We start from the raw sequence: 20,153 nt of genomic DNA on the forward strand, positions 1-20,153 counted from the left end.
CTCCCTCTAAAGCCCCTAGCCGTCTGCACACTGTCACTGATATTTGGCACAAATATCATGTTATGTGTCATTTTACATCCTATTCTTATGACTTTTATCGCTTAATTCATGAGGCAATCGTCGTATTTGAACTTATGTCGTTATATTTCATGTGTATAGGTACGATGATGACAAACAATGGAAAACTATGCTTAAAGTGAGTGATTTTGGAGCATATGACGATTAGACGAGGTGACGAATCGAAGACCACAAGTGATGAACTAAAAGGAAAAATAACTGAACTGAAGGTCTCGCTTTTCATCCGCATCGCGGAAGGAAAGCGGGAGGCCTCAGGACATTGCGCTTTTCATCCGCATCGCGGAAGGAAAGCGGGGTTCTGTGCAGCTTTCCCGGTTCGACTAGGATTAGGTTTTCTTATTTTTTATTGTTTTTACCCTAGACTATATAGACGTTTTATTAGCCGAAAACGGTGTGCTAGGATTATTCAAAGACTTGTAAGCCACCGTTCTATTTTCTCTCTCTAGGTTTATTTTATTTTTCATCTTTTTCAACCCTAGATTATTCATGAATTATTTTGTCTATGATCGAATCATGAGTAGCTAAACTTCTTAATTCTAGGGTTGTGGCAAAAGACTTGAAAGTTGGTTTGATGACAATTATTATCTATTGATTTTCCATATTTTGGGTTGCTTATTTATTCTTGATCTTAATTGTTTGATTATCTGGCCAATAGTTAGACACTATCTGTGGTGCGCGAATTGGACTTGAGAAAAGGAATTCACGTACGTAATAAGAATAAATAGAGTTTATTTGATTTAATCGTTTCGCTACTGAGGATAGAGATATACCATTTAGCCCTACTTAGTTGAAAACGGAGAAATAAATGCGTTCTTGTTACCTCTGATGACCATAGAGATATAGGCGTTATAGTAACATCTACAGGCTTGTGAGTAGTTCGAGAGAATATCATAAAGTATAATTAACCCGTCAATTAGTAACCCAGGAAATAAAATAGGTGGAATTGTCCGAAGATCAATTGATTGTCGAAAGCCATGACCCTAGATCTTTTTCTCATCTGATAATTCTTACAATCTTTGTCAAGATATTCCCAGTCACAAAAACACCCATCACAAATTGTTTACTTTTCAGTTTTAGTTCAGTACAACAAATATCTTGATTTTCACTTTCTTGAATAGTTTCATTCGAATTTGAATTAGCTTAACAGTAGAATCTAAGTATCTGTGGGGTCGATATCTGGACTTAACAGTCTATATTACTTGTACGACCACGTATACTTGCGTGTGCGTTTGGGAGCAACAAGTTTTTGGCGCCATTGCCGGGGACTTAGCAGTATTACTGTTTTTCTAATATGGATTTTTGAATTTCTATTCAAGTTTTTATTTATTTATTGTTATTTTATTTCATTTTTATTTTAATATTTTGGTTAGCTTGCTTGACATGGCATCTTGGAGGAAAAATTGGTCGAATATTGGTTGTTCCTATTTTGGTGATCCTTGTCTGATTTGTGGAGGACCCCACTTATGGCAACACTATCAAAATATTTCCGGGAATGGGTTGTGTGCACCTTCCCAATCTTTTGAGTGGAATATTTGTAATATATGTGGTGGTCAAGACGATCATTCGAATGGTTGTCCTAACTCTTACTCCCCATCCTCGAGCCCCTATTATGATTCTCCTGTTATTTGTGATGTTGACAGGAGTAACGAAGTGGAGGATGCGGAAAGTCTTGTTCGGGTTAGCGATATGATGAAGCAAATAGGGGAGCAAATGATGGAGCATGATGCATTAATGAGATAGCAAAACGCAGAAATATGAAAAGCCATAGAGAGGATTCGTGCCAAACTCACAGAGATGCAGGCCGAGGCCGAAACTTGTAATGATCTACAAGTTACAGGCTTAGCCAATACTCAAGACGAACCTCAAACAGAAGAAGAGAGCGAGTTCCCACAAGTAGATAGCTTTGAAGAAGCAGAGATAGTGAGTCAATCTTGGCTAACAGAACAAGCTAAACAAATGAAATTTCATGGGTTTCTCCATAATGGTCTTACAAACATGGCTACACAACTGATAGAAGGTAGAACTGAGCTCGGACAAGAGATAAACCAATTTGGCTCAGATATCCATGGCTTGCAGGCACAAATGAATAAAAAGGTTGAGGCGTCTGATGCCCAACTACATATTACCTTGGATAGTGGCCCGCATGTGGAGCAGATAGAGGAATTCCAACCATTCGATCAGATCTTTGTTGATGATGTCATTGTTGAGAAGGTATACAAAAGTGAGGATGTCAGATATAATGCAGTTTTAGAGTTAGGGCGTGTTTGTCCTCGTTCTAAACTTTTTTCTACATTATGTGTGGTTGGCGACATGGAAATCAAGCCTTCCACGCTGATAAAGAAGTGTATAGATGAGGAACAAGAGTCTTACATCCTGAAATTTGCCACACTGAAAAGACAAAGCGACATTCCTCACTTAAGGGCCAAGAAGTTCAAGAAACGATATTTATTGCTTGGTTCCTTTATTTTCACACCACCGCCCCAGAAGCGTGATAGAAAATTGGATGCAAAATTAGGGGTGAAATTCATAAGTTCGAGGTGGAGGAAAAAGTTGATTCATGTCGTGCCATGACAATTAGGCGAAGTCTGAATACCCAAAGTTGAAAGTTGAGAAGCATGCCAGAGTTTTAAGTGTGGGGTCATTCGCCCCTTGACGATGAGAGCATGTTGCTAGCTAGGTCCTAGTGGGCCCCAGGGAGTATTTCTTACCTTGCTTGCGCTTTGTTTTTTTTTTCAAATATATATGCATTGAAGGCATTGCATAATTTTAAGTGTGGGGTGGGAAAATACGTCCCTAGTTTGTATCAACATGTTTTGAGGTTGCGGATGATGATTAGTATGCCTTAGGATATTTTATTTTTTTTAGAAGTTTTGCATCTTAGTATCGAAAAAAAAATAGAAAAAGTTGAAAAACAAATCAAAAAGGTTTTATTTTCCTTATTTTTCTATGATAACTTCTTAAGTCCCTCATTAGTAGGCATTCATCATCCACCCCCTTTGGTTTTCTTATGGCCTCGGTTCTTTCCCGAGAGGGGGCCTTTGAATCGGGCGTAGGTAGATTTTTTTTTCTTTAGTCATAGAAAGGGTTTTTCCTGATGACGGGTGGATGACAACCCGCTTGAGGGAAAATTAGTCCTTAGGATAGGTGTATTCAAATGCTAGGTGCACGGATTAGGTGAAGTATTGGCATATGAGTGATCTTGAAAATTTTTGTGAAAACATGCCGTGAAATTGTATCACTTTTCTTGAAAGCACCTGAAAATGGTTTTTGTTTGACTCGTATGACCCACTTGGTGTCACACCCCTTTTTGCGCCCCCGAATTCTAAACACGCAAGTTTTATTATTAAAGGGTTTTTCCATTTGAAGTGACGGTTTTGAAAAGGGATTATCTTATTTACAGAGTCGCCACTTGGAATTGAGTTTTGGTGTTCCAAGTCACCTTATGAATCCCTAATCAAAAGGAAATGACTCTTTTATTATGGTCCGCGAAAACAGAAGACCGGGTAAGGAATTCTATTGACCGGGGAGAAGGTGTTAGGCATTCCCCGAGTCCCGTGGTTCTAGCACGGTCGCTTTATCGACTTATACGTAGCTTAAACTACTTTTGGATATATTATGCATCTGAGCCTTGATTTGTTCGTACTTTTATTGTTGAACATTTATTGGTCTTAAACCGGATGCGTAACCGCATTCCGAATCTTTTAAGCGTCTCAAAATAAGATGCATAACTGCATTCTTACTCGAAACAAGGTTAATTATTAAAACGAGTTTGGCCAAGGTACGTAACCGCATCCTTGAGTTATTAAAAGAACGTCTCGAAATAAGATGCGTAACCGCATTCTTAATCGAAACAAATGTTTTGAAACGTGCCTAAAGCTCGTATAGCGTTAAAGGCAATTATTTGTCTCTAAAATCCGAGACTTAAAATTATTTAGTTATTTTTTTTAGTCCTTTTTCACTCTTTGACAACAGGTTTTGAATAAATTCGCAACCCATCTCACTCCCTTACAATTGGTTTTTCCGCTCTTTTCTTTTATTCTTGACAACGGGGTTTGAAATAATTCGCGCCCCATCTCGCTCATTTCACAATTAAATAATTGATTAAATAGGCCTATAATGTTGATATAGGCCCCAGAATATTTACAAAATATACCTCCTAGCTCATATTTCAAACCAAGAAAATCGAGTTGCTCCTCTTCGCGTACGTAGGACTAACATTTTATAGAGTAAAGCAGGTACAAATAAGACAAGCTGTAAATATGGCATTAAGTAATAAAATCTATTAATTAATTAAAGCTAGTACCAAAAGATATTCTTAAGATTTCTACCACTAAAACTTTACAAGTATACTAACTTTCGGTAAATAACTAAACATATCCAAACATGCAGCACTGTTCCCTTTTTATTTTAAAAAAGAAAAAGAAAAATACATTTATAGTCATTTAGAGAAAAGGCATTTGTTTTAACCATGACTTAATAAAAATATTTCCTTCATCCAACATCAACTTAAGGCAATCTGGAAAACTCTTTTTGTTTCTTATCATAGAGTATAGTAAATTCAGGAGAAAACAATATCAACACCCCTTTAAACCCGAAGTCATTTCCTTAATCCAAAACTCCTAATAAGCAACTATTATGGAAAAGCTTTAAATATGCAGACAAGAAACATGAAGCTAAATATTAGATAATACTGTAGTCACCCCAACTTAATTGAAAACACGGTCAGTTTACTTATAAGCCGCAACCTCAGTACTTAAACAACAGCTTATGACTTAACTGTGGGAAAATAACTTACGATAAGCAAACAAACATTTGATGAAATAATAGTCGAATGGGAAAGATTGGACCTTTATTGCTGAATGTTGTTACAACTCTGCTGCGTATTATGAAAATAGAGAAATTCAAATATCCTCGATGAGATTTGACATCTACCAGAGCCAACGACCGGAAACCTTTCAAGCTGGTTTATGGGGGGTTTTGGGTGAGCTTATGGTTGTTGTCCGTGGTGGTGTTTGGTAATGAAGAAGGCTGTTTTAGGATTTTGCTTTGATGAAAAGGAGAAAAATATTTGTTGCTGTTGTTATCATTTTGTTTTTGATAGGTGCGGCTGATGTCTAGTGTCAATGTAGGATGGAAAAATGGCGGCTGAATATTGTCTGTAGGGTATTAGTTTTTTTTGTTATGGAAGTGACGGCTGAGTCTTTTCTAGGGTATATAATTAGATATTTATATAGTGTTTAGGCTAGGGTTTTGAGTGTGTTATTCATTTTTTCTTTTCCCAAAATGCCCACATGAATAAAAATATCTTGAAGGTTGAAGGGAATATTCCCTTTCCAAAATGGATTGTGCCTTTTTTGTGTGGATAATGTGAAATTTTGCCAAGTGGCGGGCCATCATTGGTTCCATTTTTTATTTTTCTTTTCCATTAGAGGACATATAAAATACCAAAATAAATATATTAATCAACTATTTTTAAACCAAAACTAAGAGAAAGAAAAAAAAAATAGACTAACGAAAAATCAAAAAGATAGAATTAACTTAGAAAAACTAGATTAAAAGAAACCTATTCTTTTTGTAATTTTCTTTCTTTTAAACACAAAACTTATGCCTTGAAAATAGCGAATATATATTTATTTATTTTTTTGCCCTTTTTTTTTTTTCATTTTCACAGACAAACCTACTAAAAATGATATAATAGTTAAAATCCAAGATTAGACTAAAAGAAAAATTAATCAATAAGACAATGAAAACATCCCAGGAGGGTCAAAAATTACGTGTCTACAGCATGTCCCTCTTTGGTTGGGGACGCGAAGCGTTCTCAGACAAACACGTAGACAACGAGACAAATTTGGACCCGACCTTTATTTGAAGGAAGAGAAAGGAATGGAACAAAATGTGACCGAGCCCTGGTCTTGGGCATCCTACATATCCCGGGTTATAAGGGAACCAGGTCTCGTGTAGTTCAAGAGGTAAAATGGGTGATGAACATACTGAGTTGGGGGAGTCGATTGAGGTCCTGTCGAGGTTCCGGTCCGCGGCTCCTGTTATTACATCAAAATGAAAAAAAATAAAAGCTAAAAAGAAAATACAAGTACAAGACTCTATCTATGCAGCTTCTCTTGAATCTCGACTTGGATCATCATGCTTGTTTCTGAACTTAAAATTTAAAGCCATCCCTATTCTCCAGGCGGGGCTCCTGTTGCTTCTAACTGAACTAGAAACCAACTGAAAGTACACCCTATTTTTCAGGCGGGCTCCTGAGCTTGTAATTGAAAATTATTCCTATTCTCCAGGCGGGTTCCTGATGTCTGGGCAGATCTTGCAACTTTCTCCCATTCTTCAGGTGGGTCCTGCAAATTACCAAAAACAACAAACACGAACAAAATTTTCTGTCCCAGTTCGTACCAGGAAATTTGTGGTGAGTGTTAGCAAAATTATAAACTATAAAATAATTTAATTATGGAGGTAAAATCAAATGTACTAACTAAGAAGTGCATCCCCTAGCTACACCCATTTTCCAGGAGGGTCCTGATAAACTAAATCCCATTTTCCAGGAGGGTCCTGCTAAGCTAAATCTCATTTTCCAGGAGGGTCCTGATAAACTAAATCCCATTTTCCAGGAGGGTCCTGATAACTAAATCCCATTTTCCAGGAGGGTCCTGATGACTAAATCCCATTTTCCAGGAGGGTCCTGATAAACTAAATCCCATTTTCCAGGAGGGTCCTGATGACTAAATCCCATTTTCCAGGAGGGTCCTGATAAACTAAATTCCTTTTCCAGGAGGGTCCTGATGAACTAAATCCCATTTTCCAGGAGGGTCCTGTTAAACTAAATCCCATTTTCCAGGAGGGTCCTGATAAACTAAATCCCATTTTCCAGGAGGGTCCTGATAAACTAAATCCCATTTTCCAGGAGGGTCCTGATTTTTGTCCTCGCAATACTTGCGCCTTGCATTTTTCAGAATGTACCTGTAGGTAGCGAATAAAACTTTATGTCCCTGTTTCAAACAAAGAAAAATTTTGTGAGTTTCAAAACTCTGTGGTTGGTTTGTGGCTTGGCTGTGAAAGCAACTGCTTTTTGCACTCATCTTGTTTGGCTCCGCTTTTAGACAGTTATCGCATCCTGTTGACCCACGGCATTACTGACTCAAACATGGTTGCCAAAATGTCTCAGAAGTAACTTCAACACCAGACCATACGTCTCTTGTTTCATAATGTTCGTTAAATTAAATTTATTGAACCTTGTATTTCACTGAATCCAAAACCTATTAACGGTCGACAGCTGGTTGAGTACCTTACGCCGACTGAATTATGTTACCTTCATGTGCCAGCCAAGATGTTTTGCTTTGCAATTGGGAAAACTGGTAGCAAATTTTGTGATCCTTTCTTACTTATCTCGCAACAGAATAACTCAAAAGAAAAAAGCATGAAATCCAAATGACGAAAGAAAAATAAAAGATAAAGATGAAAAGAGGTTAACAAAAAGATGTCCCCTCCGAGAAAGAAAAGAACAGGGAAAACTTATCTGAATGTTGTAGCCAGCTCCAATAATATGACATGCATTTTGGTTTAATCAGCCTGATTTTATCCATCCTAAATGTTTATAAAATCTTATTAACTCTTTGACTTCGAAACCGAATGTCTACGCCTAACAACTGCGTCAAAATCAAGGCCTTCATACAACTAGTGGACCAACAAGTCTCACTCATTTTCAATTCTCTCAACTCACCATCGCCTTATGGTGCTCGTGAGGGTTTTCACCAGTAAGACTCTCTCATTTTATTTTTTTCATCTCACTATCGCCTTATGGTGCCCGTGAGGGTTTTCACCAATAAGACTCTCTCATTTTCAATTCTCTCAACTCACAATCGCCTTACGGTGCCCATGAGGGTTTTCACCAATAAGACTCTCTCATTTTCATTTTTTCTTCCATCTCCCTTATGTTGACGCCACAAGTGATACCAATGATGCAAATGCCTTATACTCATAGCTTTCTCAGCCTTGACATTCTTAATGATTGATCCGAAGGTCTTTATTTGGTTGTAACATGGCTTTTGGATAGGGTTGGAAATAAAGGATGGCATGGAGGCTCAACGACAATACAAAAGTAATAAGGAATGAGACTTACAACGTTTGGAATCGACTCAAAAGAAAACAATAACTTCTGTCCCAGTTTCTTTGAAACGGAAAATTTTGGATTTTCTTTGGTTGGACCGAACCCCCGAATAGGGCTGCCTACGTATCCTGCCGAGACAAGAATCAGGTCAAACGTAGTTCAGGTTTTTTTTTTTAATATATATTTTTTGTTGTTTTTTTTTTATATATATATTTATGAAAAGCTTGATTCCAGACGAGGGTTGCGAAAGAAAAATAAACTATGGCTCAAGAGGGGTAGCAAGGGATGACATAATGTATAGGTAGCAGAATAGAATGCCTTCGTCATATCAACCCTTAAAAATATCAAGCACCAAACAAGTAATCCAAAGGTAGGGAGATGAAAATCATACATAATATCTTTTCACTGCATCTGCATTGATGGCAGTTTCAGACATTTTGCCTTCTATGTCTGTCAGATACAAAGCACCATTGGGCAAAACCTTCTTCACCACGAATGGCCCCTGCCAATTTGGGGCGAACTTGCCTTTGGCTTCAGCCTGATGTGGAAGAATCCGCTTTAACACTAATTGACCCACTTCGAAATGTCTGGGACGCACCTTTTTGTTGTGTGCTCGTGCTATCCTCCTTTGATACAGTTGACCATGACATACCGATGTTAATCTCTTTTCGTCAATCAGACTCAATTGCTCTAAACGGGTTTTGACCCACTCATCATCATCAATTCCAGCATCCTCAATGATTCGAAGGGACGGGATTTCAACTTCTGCAGGTATAACCGCTTCGGTCCCGTATACCAACAAATAAGGAGTTGCACCTACTGAAGTGCGAATAGTTGTGCGATAACCCAATAAAGCAAAAGGCAACTTTTCATGCCATTGTCTCGAACGTTGCACCATTTTGCGGAGTATCTTTTTAATATTCTTATTAGCAGCTTCCACAGCCCCATTTGCCTTCAGACGATATGGAGTTGAATTCCGATGTGTAATCTTAAACTGCTGACATACCTCATGCATCAAATGACTGTTGAGATTCGCCGCATTGTCTGTAATCATTGTCCTCGGGATCCCGAACCTGCAAATGATTTTGGAATGAACAAAATCCACCACGACTTTTTTAGTCACCGACTTGAGAGTTGCTGCTTCCACCCACTTTGTAAAGTAATCGATGGCCACCAAAATGAACCTATGCCCATTGGACGCTTTCGGCTCAATTGGCCCGATCACATCCATACCCCAAGCTGCAAAAGGCCATGGAGCATACATTGTGTGTAATTCTGAAGGAGGAGAATGTATCAAGTCGCCATGTACCTGGCACTGATGACACCTACGAACGAAACAGATGGAATCCCGCTCCATTGTGAGCCAGTAATAGCCTGCTCGAAGTATTTTCTTTGCCAAAACATACCCATTCATGTGCGGTCCACAAACTCCTGAATGTATCTCAGTCATGATAGTCGAAGCCTCTTTAGCATCTACGCACCTCAAAAGTCCTAAATCTGGAGTCTTTTTATACAAAATTCCTCCACTTAAGAAAAATCCGCTTGCCAGTCGTCGAATAGTTCTCTTCTGGTCACTGGTGGCATGTGCTGGATATTCCCCCGACTCGATGTATTCTTTAATATCATGGAACCAAGGCTCACCATCAAGTTCCTCTTTGATTGTATTACAATAAGCATGTTGATTGCGAGTTTGTATGTGTAAAGGGTCAATGTGAGCCTTGTCTGGGTGTTGGAGCATTGAAGATAAGGTGGCTAAAGCATCAGCAATCTCATTGTGAATCCTAGGAATGTGCTTAAACTTCACTGTTATGAACCGTCTGCAAAGATCCTGCAAACACTGTAAATATGGTATAAGCTTCAAATCACGGGTTTCCCACTCTCCTTGAACTTGGTGGACTAGCAAGTCTGAATCCCCCAATACTAATAATTCTTGAATCCCCATGTCGATAGCTAACCTTAAACCGAAAATGCAAGTTTCATACTCCGCCATATTGTTGGTACAATAAAATCGAAGCTGGGCTGTTACAGGGTAATGTTGTCCTGATTCCGAGATAAGAACGGCCCCTACCCCAACTCCCTTCATGTTAGCAGCCCCGTCAAAAAACAACTTCCAACCCGGATCGTTATCCGAAATTACCTCCTCGAGGCATGACACTTCTTCATCAGGAAAGTACGTTTTCAATGGCTCATATTCTTCATCCACTGGGTTCTCCGCCAAATGGTCTGCCAAGGTTTGGGCCTTCATCGCGGTCCGAGTCACATACGAAATATCAAACTCCGTGAGTAATATCTGCCATTTTGCAAGCCTGCCCGTGGGCATGGGTTTCTGAAATATATACTTCAAAGGATCCAAGCGGGAGATAAGATAAGTAGTGTAGGATGAAAGATAATGTTTCAACTTTTGTGCAACCCAAGTCAAAGCGCAACACGTCCTTTCTAGATGATTGTACTTAGCCTCATAAGTAGTAAACTTCTTGCTGAGATAATAGATTGCCTGCTCCATCTTTCCTGCAACATCATGTTGACCCAATACGCAACCAAAGGAATTGTCCAGAACCGATAGGTACAATATTAAAGGTCTCCCTGGTTCGGGAGGAACCAATACAGGTGGATTCGACAGATACCTCTTGATTTTGTCAAACGCTTCTTGGCATTCGTCAGTCCATTCAATCGCAGCATTCTTCTTTAACAATTTAAAAATGGGCTAGCAAGTTGTTGTGAGTTGAGCAATAAATCGACTAATGTAATTCAACCTCCCAAGTAGGCTCATTACCTCGATTTTGTTCTTTGGCGGTGGTAACTCCTGAATAGCTTTGATCTTCGCAGGATCTAATTCAATACCACGCCGACTGACTACAAACCCCAAAAGTTTCCCTGACGGGACTCCAAATATACATTTCGCTGGATTGAGCTTAAGATTGTACCTGCGAAGCCTTTCGAAAAATTTCACCAAATCCTTGACATGGTCAGACTGCTTTCTTGATTTAATGATCACATCATCCACATATACTTCAATTTCTTTATGCATCATATTGTGAAATATGATGGTCATCGCCCTCATATATGTTGCCCCAGCATTCTTCAACCCAAATGGCATGACTCGATAACAATATGTACCCCATTCTGTGATGAAGGATGTTTTCTCTGCATCATCATCATCCATAACGATCTGGTGGTACCCTGCGTAGCAATCTACAAAAGATGCAATCTCATGCTTAGCACAGTTGTCTAACAAAATATGGATATTGGGCAATGGAAAGTCGTCTTTCGGGCTTTCTTTGTTTAGATCACGATAATCCACACACACACGCATTTTGCCATCCTTCTTCGGAACGGGGACAACATTGGATAACCAAGTAGGGTATCGAGCGACTCGAATGACTTTGGCCTCAAGTTGCTTTTCGATTTCTTCTTTAACCTTCACACTCATGTCTGATTTTAGTTTCCTTAATTTCTGCTTCACAGGAGGGAATGTGGGGTCAGTTGGCAATTTGTGAACCACCAATTTAGTGCTTAAACCCGACATATCATCATAAGACCAGGCAAAAACATCCTTATATTTAAACAAAGCCTGGATTAATTCTTCATTGGAATGTGGTTGAACATGCACACTTAGCTTAGTTTCCCTGACATTATCTTGATCTCCTAGATTGATTGCTTCGGTTTCATTCATATTAGGGTTCGTTTTATCTTCGAAGTGTTTCAAATCCCTGCTTATTTCCTGAAATACTTCTTCATCATCATATTCAGCTTCTTGGTTCATTGTTTCATGGTTAGGTTGGATTTTAAGATCTGGCTGAGAATTCCGCATGGATGTCATATCATTAGAACCAGCACAAACAGAACTGTACAAAAGAAAATAGACAAACACATCAGAATTTACGGAAAAGACAAATTGCATTTCATTGAAAGGAAGGATAGAAGGGTTTGAACATTAAAACAAGCGAAAAATAAAAATCTGAATTACAACCCTGGAATAACTCGGATAACGGAAAGGAAAACAAAACAGACTACCAAAACTCCTTCCTGGTTGGGAGAGGAGTGACTTCCCAATTGCTGAGTTGGACGTCAGGGCCAATGAACTACACATCCGCGTTACTGGGACCCCCTCCAATTTCAACCACATCAGCTTCAACAAACAACTTCTGGAAACACCCAATCAACCCAAAATTCACGTCCAGTACTGGCTGGGAAAAACTGTTGGAGTTCTAAACGAAGGACTTGTAGATCGGTGGCACCGGCTTAGTAAGTGACCATGCTTCTTTTTTCCGCTTTTTAACCCTCTTTCTATCTTCAGCCGTTGGTTTGAACCCCAGACCAAATGGACCTGGACTCTCACGTGGACACACCGGATAAACCATACCTTGTAGAGAGGCCCCCAAGCCTTTCCCTGGCTCAAAACCATGTTTCAACATTTCATTTACCACCATAACAGATGTTGGAGGCAATTGCGGTCTCAGAATGGGTTTCCCTTCAGGGATCTGCTCAGCTACCACTATCTCAGAAGCTTGATACACCAGTGTTTCATCAGCATTATCCACTTCAATAAAGGGAACAGTGGAGTCTTTATAAATGGACAAATCCCCTTCACCGTGAACGATCACTTCCTGCCTATCATATTCAAACTTGATCATCTGATGCAATGTGGATGGGATTGCCCCAGCCATATGTACCCACGGTCTTCCCAATAACATATTATAGGAGGCATTGATGTTCAATACTTGAAAATCTATGGTAAAATCAGCAGGCCCTATTGTAAGCACAAGATCTATCTCACCGATGGCGTCAGTTTTCGCTCCATCAAAAGCTCTAACACACACATTGTTTGGTCGAATTCTTTCAGTACTTACATTTAGTTTTTGTAAGGCTGACAGAGGACAAATGTTTGCACCAGAGCCCCCATCAATCAAAACTCTAGTGACATAGGAATGCACCAGAGCCCCCATCAATCAAAACTCTAGTGACATAGGAATGCTCATATTTTACAGTAACATGAAGGCTTCGGTTATGTCCAGTACCTTCAACGGGTAGTTCATCAGCTGAGAAAGTGATCCTATTTACCTCAAAGATTCTCCCAGCAATTTTCTCCAATTGATTAACTGTAATCTCAGTAGGGACATGGGCTTCATTCAGAATCTTCAACAAAGCTTTGCGGTGTTCATCTGAGTGTATTAATAAAGACAACAAAGAGATTTGAGAAGGGGTTTTCCTTAATTTCTCCACAATGGAATAGTCCGGCAATTTCATCTTTTTCAAGAACTCTTCAGCTTCCTCCTCTGTTACTGGTTTCTTAACGGGTATTTGGCCCTCCCTCACCTGTTTGGTTTTCCTCAACTCCTCCGGAGCGAAGCATCTTCCTGAACGAGTCAGGCCCCCTACTTCGTCTACCTCTTCGATGATTTCCTTCCCTTGGTAAGTCACCATAGTCTGATTATAATTCCAGGGAACCGCCTTAGCATCAACTATTGGAAGTTGTGTCACTGGCTTAACAATGATAGGGGTGGTGAACGCCCCTTTGACAGTTAAAATAGGCCTGCTCGACACCCCTGGCACGATCAACTTTGGTTTTCCCTGACTTGCCCCAACCTTCTCGGGAGCTCCTTTCACAATCAATAAGGGTTTCACCGCGTCTGACTGGATTGGCCTCTTTGTAACCTCATTTAACCCTAAAGGCGTTGTCTTTGCGGAATCTGCCACATTTACTGATTTCTCCACGCCTGCTTCAATCTTCATGATAGGCTTGTATGGAACATCAGACCCATCACTACCATAGATCAACTCCAACATGTTTGTTTCTTTATGATTTGGTAGTGGGTTTTGATTGATATTCGGTATGTCTGCATTCTGCACCACAATTTACTGCGTATCAATCAAATCTTAGATTGCTTTCTTCAAATACCAACATTTCTCTATATTGTGTCCCGGGGTATCAGAGCAATAAGCACATCTTTGAGAGTAATCAAGATTTTTCGGAGGCGGATTTGGGATCCTTCCTTCAATTGGGCTTAAAACATTTAATGCCCTCAGCTTCTGAAACAAATCAGCATATGATTCCCCAATGGGAGTAAAGTTATCCTTGACCGCATTTGCCCTTTTGTACTCTGGCCTGGGCCAAAAATTGGATCTGGGAGGGCCTTGGTAAGTCTGTGGAGGTGGAGGACGGACTTGCGGGGTTGGTGCGCGCCATTGCGGGTAACAAGGGGGCTGGACATATGGTTGCACACTGTATATGGGGTACTGAGGGGGCGGAATAGAATATTGTGGGTTTTGGGGAGAGAAGTAGTGTTGTGGGTAATTATATGGATCTTGGGTACAGTTTTGGGGTTAGGGTTGAGTGTATTGGCGAGGCGGGCCCCTCGGGTTTTGTCGTGGCCCAGGTGCAACTGTAGCTACATCTTCCCTTTTCTTCTTTCCACCAAAACTCCCTGAACCATTTTGAATGGCTTGGGTTGTTGCCTTCAACGCGGCAAAGCCGACAATACGTCCTGTTTTGATTCCTTCTTCTATTATTTCTCCCATTTTAATGGCCTCAATAAACGGTTTTCCTAGGGCCGGGATCATGTGTTGATAATATGTCTCATCTTGTGCCTGGAGAAAAGTCTCCACCATCTCTCCTTCTCTCATTGGTGGCTTTACCCTTGCAGCTTGTTCACGCCAACGAATCGCAAACTCTCTAAAACTTTCGGTAACTTTCTTCTTCAGGTTGGTTAGAGACTTTTTATCAGGAACCAAATCAATATTGTACTGAAATTGTTGCACGAAAACCTTGTGTCATAGGAAACCAACTCTTAGTCAACCTAGGGTAGAGCTAAACCAACACTCTTTATTAGGAGCATACATTTCATGAACTAGGATGTTTAATACCCTTGGTGTATTAAGGCCATTAGATGACTTTACCTAAACGTCCAAGTGGGTTCACGACCCCAAGTGACACCAATCATACTTTATGTGCATGTTTGAAGGATAATTGTGCCTAAACATTGACTATTTGCTCTAATTAATTAAACTTTAGGAGGGAGGGAATGACTAACGTTTCTATGATAGGTATGGATTTTTCACTGGAGTACAACAAATGACGAAGATCCAGGACATCACAAAATGGAGCTAGAAGTTAGACATAGGAAATTGTATTTACTTTACTTAGATTAGGAAACATTTTATGTTGTACTCATTTGATATGTAATAATATTGCATTACTTTTGTACTTTATTTTGGGAAATAGAATTGGTTTAATTAATCAAAAGCAATGGGATGACATATTATGGCACACTTTACCCTTCAAACAAACGTTAGGCCTACCTCTGGCACAAAGAGGTCACATGCATATTAGGACGCGTTATACTCGTTTACATTTGTTTGACAACTTGTTTTACTTTATTTGATGAATTATTTGCTACATGACTTACTTGACTCTACGTGATCATGACTTTACCTAGATATGTTAATGAGACTGACATCATTTGCATTTTATGTTCCCTTTTCTTATTATGTTTCTTTTTATTTTTATTCCCAAAAGAGTTGATTCGTGTTGACACTCGAGCTGGCCGACCACCCTTACCTCACAAGGTCAAAGACGACATTAGATTGCCTAGTATGCAACCTTTCTTTCAATACACGTACGAACTACGCTGACCTGATTCCCGTGGTGGGATACGTAGGCAGCCCACATAGGGTTCAGTTGCATTATAACAGAAAATCCAAAATCCTTATGTAAGGAAAACTACACATGGCCTGATTCCCTCGGTGGGATTCGTAGACTATCAATATACGGGTCAGTCACATTTAGGTAGAAATCCAACAAACCTTTTACCATTTACATAACAGAACTACGCTGACCTGATTCCCTTGGTGGGATACGTAGGCAATCCACATCGGGTTCGGTCCCTTTATCAGAAAATTCCAAACCATCTTATGTACCTTCCGAAGTACGTTCTGACCTGATTCCTTTGGAGGGATACGTAGGCAACCTATATAAGGTTCGGTGACACCACAACATAAGTTTAGTATACTCTCACGAGGTCAAGACTGGGGCATATTTTGAAAGATTAGAGTTAGACATCGACAATATTAAGGCTATTAGACAGGAAGTCTTATAGACAAATGACGTTTCAATTGTTTCAGAAGTGTCACAATCTAAAGTTGGCAGAAAATTTTACAACTTACATACATATATTTACATATATATCTTTCCTTATATACATATACTTACGTACATATCTTTCCTTATACATATACTTACATATATATATCTTTCAAATGAAACACATTCTTTCAATCGTTTTCACTACTATTCATCTACCGAGGCTTGAACGGAGATTACAAGATCCAAACAAACAAGACGAATGGAGCGCCAACAACGTAAAGCTTCGAGTCAACACGAATCAACTTCCCCCTCCCAAACTAAGAATTTTTCTTTGAGTGCAGGAATTAAAAGGCCGCGAGACCAACAATCAAGTCTATCAATCATGGCCGAAAAAACATCATTTGGCTCATCACGGCCTCGCCTCAAAAGCCAAACGGCTTTATTTTCAACTTTATCTTTAATTTAATTTTTATCACAATAACTTTATGACTTTATTAACAGATGCACCTGTTTTTGTAGTTTGTCGAGATCGAAGGCGAATTAAATCAGGATTACGTGTCATTAATTTGGCCTGTAGCGATATCATCAACGTTATCAGCCAAACGACTATGCTATCATTTTACTCTATACTTTATCAATCACTTTATCATCTACTTTACCAACTTTAGCGACTTTATCCTGAACTTTATAGGAATTATCATTAAGTCTCCGAAGACAATTGGAGACATCATTTGGATATACAGCCTTATATGCATAAGCCAAACGGCTACACTTTACTTCATTTTACCAATTACTTTATAATTTACTTTACCAACTTTAACGACTTAATCCTGAACTTTACAGGAATTGTCATTACGTCTCTGAAAACAACCGGGGCATCATTTGACTATACAACCTCATATGCATAAGCTAAATGGCTACATTTTTATCATTTACTTTACCAACTTTAACGACTTTATCCTGAACTTTACAGGAATTATCATTAAGTCTCCGAAAACAACCGGGGCATCATTCGGCTATACAACCTCATTGCATAAGCCAGACGGCTACACTATTACTTTACTCTCTACTTTATCATTCACTTTATCAACTTTAACGACTTTACCCTGAACTTTACAGGAATTTTCATCAAGTCTCCGAAGACAACCTGAGAGATCATTCACTTTACTTACTTTAATGACTTTACCCCGGACTTTATGGGAATTTTCATCAAGTCTCCGAAGACAACCGGAGACATCATTCACTTTACCTACTTTAACGACTTTACCCCGGACTTTACGGGAATCTTCATCAAGTCTCTGAAGACAACCGGAGACATCATTCACTTTACCTACTTTAACGACTTTACCCCGGACTTTACGGGAATCTTCATCAAGTCTCCGAAGACAACCAGAGACATCATTCACTTTACCTACTTTAATGACTTTACCCCGGACTTTACGGGAATTTTCATCAAGTCTCCGAAGACAAACGGAGATATCATTCACTTTACTTTAACGACTTTACCCCGGACTCTACGAGAATTTTCATCAAGTCTCCGAAGACAACCGGAGACATCATTCACTTTACCTACTTTAACGACTTTATCCCGGAATTTACGGGAATTTTCATCAAGTCTCCGAAGACAACCAGAGATATCATATGGCTATACAGCCTCATTTTCATAAGCCAAACGGCTACACTTTTACTTTACTCTCTACTTTATTACTTTACTTTATCATCCACTTTACCTATTTTAACGACTTTACCTTAAATTCCACAGACATCGTTTGGCTGTACGGCCTCATCAGCATATTATTTTACCATCAAGTCCCCGAAGACAACCGGAGACATTATTTGGCTATACAGCTTCATCTGCATAAGCCAAACGGCTGCACTTTTTCTTTACTCTCTACTTTATCAATTATTTTATCATTCACTTTACCTACTTCAATGACTTTACCTTACATGTTACAGACAACATTTATCATCGAGTCCCGGAAGACAGCCGGAGGCTTTATTATTATCATTGAAGTCTCCAAATACAACTGGAGATATTATTACATCTTCGGCATAAACATCGCGCATTCATTCAAGTCCCTGAAGACAACCAGAGACAACATTTGGCTACACAGCCTCATTATAAGCCACACGGCTTCACCTTCATTCCCACATTCATATTTATTATCATTTTACACTCTTTATAAGTTTTACATTTTCAACTTTACCCCAGACTTTATTAATGATTTTGACATGAATTTCAGTTTTTGACAGAAAGTACGACCTACATACAGAGACACAGCACAACGTAGAACATTATCTTACGCAGTGAACTGGGGCAAACATGCTGAAGAGGAATATCAAAATCACAAGCAAAGGCCACAGATCTACTCTCGAACTCAACTCCGCCTACGTCCACAAACATGTGATACGTGAGTTATCCAAAATTCTTCTTTCATATCCACCGCCAAAACACTACTCAATCAACTCCTGTCACAATCTTGTAAGCCTTTTCTATATCCAGTCTCACCATAATTCAACACTGGGGAAAAAAGCGTAGCGTTAGTATCGACCCGCTCCTTTCGAACTACATACAACTTGATTCTCACGAAACCAGAGATATGTAGGCAACTCAAAACGGGTTCGGCCATAATTCCTTCCATCCCATAATATTTTCCACCAATTCTCATAACTCATATTTTCTCAAGTTCTTCCGAGTTCATATTTGTTGGTCGGAACAAAATTGGCTACTACGTCAACTTCTTCGCCAAAAAACTCTTAGATCGTCTCCGGTCGAAGAGGGGCATCTGTTGACACCCAATTTCGTCCCTCCATTATTCCAAATTGTTTCCTTAGGCTTCTAAATTTATTAACGAGCTAAATAATTTGTTTTCGCTACTATTCTCTATTTCTACTACTATTAGTATAGTTACTTTCATTTTCACTATTTTACTATCAACATTACTAGTATTACGTTATCACAAATTTTTTATTTAATGCGTCATCATTTTATTTTCGAATTTGGACTCGTTAAATTAATTACAAGTCAACACTTTATTAAATCCTTACTTTCTACATATTAATTACTAATTGTCTTCACATAGTATACATTGTTCTAAATATTAAGTTAGAAGCCCAAAAAGAATGAATTAGAAGAAGAAACACCTAACAAATAACCAGCCCAATATCATCTGCTCATATTTTAAGTTCAGCAGTCCACGTTTTAAGTCATCCACCCAGCCCAACATTACCCGACCCGACCGGCCCAACCTCCACATCTTATTCGTCTTCCCTAAAACAAAACCTATCCGCACAGCTTCTCTCTCTCTCTCTATGCTCTCTCTCTTAGTTCCTCTCCCCTCTCCATTTCCAGCAAATAACCAATGCATCTTTAACCATAAACAGACCTTGCATGGCTAAATCGGGAGCGATCATTAATGGGCTATCACGGGTTCAATATTGAAGAAACGTTTCCATCATCTTTCTTGTTTTTTTTTGTGTTTTGTCTCGATATGAAGCTTTAATGGCTTCTTGTCTGTTGTAAGTCCGAATCTCGCCTTACCAGTTTTTTTAATTCTTCGAGTACAAGTTTTAATGGAGCTTTGTCTCCTTCTTGTGTTGTTTCTGATCGGGATCAGAACAAGCCCTAACGTTCTGATTTGGAACGAATTCAACTTCAAGTCCCGCCCAAATAGAAACCCTAGACTTTAATTTTACACCTATAAAATCCCATCTTACATCTTCAACGAAGGGGGGATATTACCATACTCAACAATTCCACCTTTCACTACTACTTTAAGTCTTAGATTTTGGTCAAATTCCATTCTGTTTAAGGGAGTTCTTTTCAGTCGCCTGAACCCTTACTTACATTTGAAATTTTTGACAAACGGAATTTCT

At 39.2% G+C, this 20,153-nt stretch overlaps 1 pseudogene; it reads right to left on the reverse strand.

Annotated features, from left to right (window-relative positions):
- Nucleotides 1-6,918: 6,918 nt before the first annotated feature.
- LOC132620110 (uncharacterized) lies at nt 6,919-18,043 on the reverse strand (annotated as a pseudogene).
- Nucleotides 18,044-20,153: the final 2,110 nt, after the last annotated feature.

Source organism: Lycium barbarum, chromosome 11 (genome assembly GCF_019175385.1).
Source record: "Lycium barbarum isolate Lr01 chromosome 11, ASM1917538v2, whole genome shotgun sequence".
Lineage (NCBI taxonomy): Eukaryota > Viridiplantae > Streptophyta > Magnoliopsida > Solanales > Solanaceae > Lycium > Lycium barbarum.